Source organism: Ornithorhynchus anatinus, chromosome 6 (assembly GCF_004115215.2).
Source record: "Ornithorhynchus anatinus isolate Pmale09 chromosome 6, mOrnAna1.pri.v4, whole genome shotgun sequence".
Taxonomy (NCBI): Eukaryota; Metazoa; Chordata; class Mammalia; order Monotremata; family Ornithorhynchidae; genus Ornithorhynchus; species Ornithorhynchus anatinus.
In genome coordinates this window covers 18632959-18639350 of record NC_041733.1, presented here as the reverse complement: position 1 = coordinate 18639350, position 6392 = coordinate 18632959, and positions in this window count along the sequence as shown.

Here is a 6392-nt window from a genome sequence, read left to right as displayed (position 1 = left end):
AGCAAAGAAAAATTCTGCAGGCCAAAGTACTAAGCCAAGTTGCCCTGTTGGCAGATGTGGGAACCTATTCCCACAACCTGTCCAAGACAAAAGTCTTTGCTCCTTTGAGGAATCCTAACAATTCCTTATTCAGCCTTCTCCACTAGAAAGCTGCCAGTTTTTAGGTACCATTTTGGTTGTCCCCAGTTTCTTTTGTGTAGCATTTACCTGGAGTTATTACAATATCTCTCTCCTTTCAGTCTAGGTCTCCACAATTCCTGGGTCTTCTGTAACAGTGACTTTCTACTTTCTGGTTTGGACATCAACTACTGTCTTTATGGACTTGGAAAGCAGCTCTGATGAAGGGGGGCATATTAGCGGATACTGAAAAGAATATAGAGGTTTCTCCTAGAGATCAAGAAAGCCAGCTCCTAGCCCTAGCATGATAAGGAAGAGTAAGAGTGGAAGCAGCTATAGAAAGTTGTTTCTAGGGGAAGAGTGGCAACAAGGAAAAGGAAAGGAAGTAAAAACCAAGTTGAGATGTGGCAAGATGTAAGGGGACAGCATAAGGCAGGAATTGGGCAAACATAAAGATCATAATTCATATAGTGGCAACAAGAGGGGAAAACAAGAATAGGACAACACAAGCAAGCAAAAATAATATGTTAATATTCTCATAAGTGCTACTGGTGCCTGATAGGAAAGAGAAAGCCTAGGAGGTCCTTGAAGATATGACTGGGTGAGGGAGTTGTGGTGTGTGTGTGTGCAGGAGGGGAAGGGGGGAAGGAAAGGTAGGTGGATGGGAAAGAGGGGAGAAGAATGAGAGAAGAATTCCAAGCAATGGGAATCCATGTTTCCAATATGGGGGCTTTCAATTCTTGACCATGTGGCTTTAAAATTTGTCATTTTTTCCTTCACCCTCCAGCCAGGACCCCAAAGGGCCTGAATTTGGACCCCTTGGCCCCAGCCCATTGTCACTGCCTCAATCTATCTTCAGTTGTTAGACTCGCTTTAAAAAAAAGACACATGACCCTGAAGTTGTTAGATACATGTAATATATTTGTAAAAAGACACATATATTTGTAAAAAGACACGATACATTTTTTAAAAAATATATAACTAAAGGCTGAGAAATTCCTTGTATTAGATTAAAAGTCTGTCTTTCCATTATCTTTGTAGTCAGGGTGTTGAGAATTAATCAAGGAAGACTTCCTAGAGGAGAAATGTTTTAGGTGGCTGGGGAGTTTTGGGGGGTTGAGGGGAGGAGGGTGGAAGGCCAGCATCAACACACCAGCAAGGGGACCTGGGTGTTTATTATGGTTCAATTAATCTCAGCCAAATGTCAGGAACCTGACTGTAAAATGCTCCACTAAAGAAACTGTCAGCTCCTTGAGGGCAGGGAATAAGTCGACCAACAGCTTAGTACAGTGTTTTTCACACAGTAAATGCTCAATAAATACCACTGACTGAACTACAAGAATCTCTATGTCTTCAGAGTATGCATTTGAATTTCATTCTATTTAGCCCAGTGAAAAGACTTGGGGAACTCATGAATAAATTTACTAACACCAGTGGCATGTTCTGTGAGAGGACGACTAAAACAGTGCTGAAGTTGTTTTGCATTAAGCCTGTAAACTCACTGGGGTCAGGGAAGGTGTCTACCAACTCTGTTGGTATCTCAGTGTTCTGTACACAGTAAGCAGTTAACAATAATAATAATAATAATGTTGGTATTTGTTAAGCGCTTACTATGTGCAAAGCACTGTTCTAAGCGCTGGGGAGGATACAGGGTAATCAGATTGTGCCACGTGAGGCTCACAGTTAATCCCCATTTTACAGATGAAATAATTGAGGCACAGAGAAGTTAAGTGACTTGCCCACAGTCACACAGCTGACAGGTGGCAGAACTGGGAGTCGAACTCATGACCTCTGACTCCGAAGCCCAGGATCTTTCCACTGACCCACGCTGCTTCCCATAAATACTATTACACACCAAAAAAATCAAGACGTCATGAAAATCTAATGGCAGATGATAGGGTTTTTTTGTTAAAGATACATTTCCCTAACACTATCAAAAATGAGTTTAAAAGTTCCATTGGGAAAGAACAGTGAATGAGGCCAGTTCTCCATGTGGAAATATTACCATCTTTGGAAATTGGTTTTGCTTTCACTATTAGACACCTAACAGCCAATATAAGTATCTCTCAGCCAAGGGCTTAGTACAGTGCTCTGCACACAGTAAACACTAAATAAATATCATTGATGGACTGAGAAGAGTGTGCTGGGGTCAAAGTAAATGTTGCTAGACAGATATCCTCATTGTGAACTCTAGGGCCTTGAAAATGATTTCCAAAGCAAATCTAACCACATCATTACAACACTAACAAATTTGGAAACATTTTGGTGACACTATCCCAAAGTTCCTCTGTAGAAAATGCAGATAATTCAAGGGATGATTTAACAGATGTCAACAAAGAAAATATACATTTTCATTGTCGCTTTTGCTGTGTGACTGTTTCTATTCAATCGTATTTATTGAAGAGTTACTGGGTGCAAAGTACTGTACTAAAGCGCTTGGGAGAGTATAATACAACAACAAATAGATACATTCCCTGCCTACAGTGAGCAAAAATTTTTTCACAGCAAAAATCAATGTCAGGAAAATTTGATGACAGATAGGTTTTTTTGGTTAAAGATACATTTCCCTAACACCATCACAAAATGAGTTTAAAAGTTCCATTGGGGAAAAATGATGAATGAGGCCAGATCTTCATGTGTAAATAATATGTTCTTTGGAAAATGGTTTTGTTTTCACTCTCAGACACCTAAAAGCCAATATAACTAATAATGTTGGTATTTGTTAAGCACTTACTGTGTTACTTCCCATGCTTCTGGGCAACTAGGATGGCAAAAGCTGACTTATTATGGTATTTATTAAGCACACCCTAAGTGAATAATAATAATGTTGGTATTTGTTAAGCGCTTACTATGTGCCGAGCACTGTTCTAAGTGCTGGGGTAGACACAGGGGAATCAGGTTGTCCCACTTGGGGCTCACAATCTTAATCCACATTTTACAGATGAGGTAACAGGCACCGAGAAGTTAAGTGACTTACCCAAAGTCACACAGCTGACAAGTGGCAGAGCCGGGATTCGAACCCATGACCTCTGACTCCAAAGCCCGTGCTCTTTCCACTGAGCCATGCTGCTTCTCTGACACTCAGCCAACTCACATGACCAGTAAGGAAGTTTGCCTTGATCTGAGTGATTAATCCCCCAAACAGCCTTGGACCCACATTGAGTTTTCCATGAAACTTCCTCAGCTGTGAACTAAGAGGAGGATGTCCTCGGGAAGCAAGTGGATTCTAAGCCTGGGTTCTAATCCTGACTCCACCACTTTAAAATGGGGGATTAGATAATAAATGTCTACCCGCCCCTCCCCCTCCCACCACAACCTGACCTTAGATTGTGAGCCCCATGTGGGACAGGGATTATGAGATCTGATTGCATTGTATTTATCCCCAGTGCTTAGCATATAAATGGCACTTCATGAAAATCAATTATTATTGGGAAGAAGGGGCTCCTTTTACAATGAAAAAAAGAATCAATGTTTTTCTTACGGGTTTATCTGTCATATGGGTATCTTCCAGCAACAATCCTACTACCTTTTGTCCTTATCTAATCCTTTTTTATGGTATTGGTTGAGCACTTACTATGTGCTAGGCACTGTACTAACCAATGGGGTCAATACGAGTTAATCAGGTTGGACTAAGTCCATTATGTCCCACATGGGACATACAGTCTTAATCCTCATTTTGCAGCTGAGGTAACTGAGGCACAAACAAGTTAAGTGACTTGCCCTTCTGTGCGGCTTGGACTTGCTCCATTTATTCATCCCCCCGTCCCAGCTCCACAGCACTTATGTAAATATCTGCCATTTTATTTATATTATTGTCTGTCTCCCCCTCTAGACACCCTGTGGGCAGGGAATAGGCCTATTATACTGTCATACTGTACTCTCCCCAGGGTTTAGTACAGTGCTCTGCACACATTAAGTGCTCAAATATAATTGTCTGACTTGCTCAAGATGGCACAGCAGACAAGTTAGCAGAGCCTGGATTAGAACCCAGGTCCTTCTGACTCTGAGGCCCGTATTCTATCCAGTAGGCCATACTCAGCTTCTCAGTTTGAGCAAAGTTTAGTTTAGTTTAGTTCCTGCTTTCCTCTAGAGAACTGAGAAGTTTCAGACTAGAAACCTGGTAGAGGTAGCTGGACCCCACGGACAATCGACTTCCCATTAGGTGGCTGCTCTACTCTATTTCAGAGGCATTTCCAACTGGCCTGGTGATACTGTGAGAGAACCACTGCTTCTTCCTTAAGGTAATGTGAGAGAACCACTGCTTTTTCCTTAGGCAACCTAGGAGAGAGACTACACAGGTTAGCCCATTCCATTCTAGTTATCGCAGCAATTATCACTTTGGGGGGAATCTTTCTTATGTCCTGCTCACTGTGATCAAAAGACAGTTGAGAAACTAATAGCTTTTGCCCAGCAGTTTTCACTTCTAGTAGGACTGGGATTTGTGGACTTATTTCCAGACTGGGACATTTCTAAAATTCCATGCAAAATACCCACATAGAGTTAAGTCATTGTAATGGGGGAAGAATGAACAAAACAGTGATTGAAGATAAAGATGAAAAATCAAATAAGATCTATACTTGAGTGCCTAGTTTACATGTGAGCCACCTATAGGATATTTATAAACTCCATGCAAAATATTTTCCTCTGGGGAAATAGGGACTTTGTGGGCTCTGATTTGCTGAGAAATGGTAGTAGTCTAAGAGTGATTTGGGATTAGAGTGATTTGGGAGTAGAGGTATCTTTAAACTGGAGCTCCCAGTGTCTTGGGAGTGATGAATTATTAAATCCCCACTTAGCCCATCCGAGCAGAGCAAAGGTTGTGTTGGAGGGTAAAGTGGAAAAATTAGGACAAAGCCAACCAGATGGGCCTGTCCTGATTTTTATTGGCAGGTGGGTGTTGAATGAAAACTTCTCTTCCCAGAGTGGGAAGCAGGTCTGATAATAATAACTGTGGTATTTATTAAGTGCTTACTATCTGCCAAGCAATGTATTAAGTGCTGGGGTGGGCATAAGCAAATCAGATTAGACACTGTCCCTATCCCACATGAGGCTCATAGTCTTAATCCCCATTCTACAGATGAGGTAACTGAGGCCCAGAGAAATGAAGTGACTTGTCCAAAGTCACACCACAGACAAGTGGCTGAGCAGGGATTAGAACCCAGTTCCTTCTGGTTTCTAGGCCTGTGCTTTATCCACTAGGCCACACTGCTTCTAAATGTGAGTGGGGAGGCCCCCTCCCTCACCCTGCCCAACACGCTCAAAGCATGGAAGTAGATCAGACACCCCTGGAGTGTCACCTTGACCATAATAGAAGAGAGGACCCAGTGGGGGTGAGAAACTTCCCAGGGATAGGCTAAAGATCCCCTCACACAGACATGTGACCAAAAACAGATTGTGGAGCCTCTTCAATTGTTTATGGGGGACTGGGGGATGTAAGGGGAATAAGGACACTGGAGCAAGTCACTGCCTTCCAAGTAAGGTAGCTGGCTGAAAGTGGTAGCAAGACCCACATCTTTGAATACTTGTTTCCCAGAAAAGATCACAGATGAAGAGGCTCGCTTAGGTTAACTGATGGGATTTCAGAAATTTAGATTACAGGTGCTATACCCATCACATGATCACCTATAAATCATTTATTTATACTAATGCCAGCCTCCCTCTCTAGACTACAACTCTGTTGCACTGTACTCTCCCAAGTGCTTAGTACAGTGCTCTGGATGCAGTGAGCACTCAAATACCATTGATTATGTGGAAAAGGCTAAGCAAAGCTATCCAGAGATGACTCCACTGGCCTTCCTGGAAATCATGGACTGTGGGAGCTGATGCTCCAATATAGGTTTTCTGTCTTTTGCAGTTCCCGTCAAAAAATATTTTAGAGGCAGCAACTTTCTAGCTTAAATACTTGAAAACTACCCTTATCACTTTCACCTCACAGCTGTGGTGGGGCAGTTTTTTTGTTTTTTTTTTTAAACAAGATGCTGAGGTTGATGATTTGAGCTCATGTGGGATATCAAGCCCAGATGACATCAGAATGACCAGCATCTTCAGTCAACACCCACCAGACAATCATCTCTAGTTTCTTCTTCTCATGGATTCTCTACTTTTTCACCCTCACAGAAATGTCTTTATTTAGCTTTAAGTTTTTATTTAAGCCCTGGAGGACTTTTCTTTCCCTAACCCTTCCTACTCCTCTGGACCCCAGTGGTGGCTCAGAGCCCCTGATTTGGGGGTTATGAGCCTTTTCTTTATCCAAGTCTTGGCTGCTGGGCAGGCTG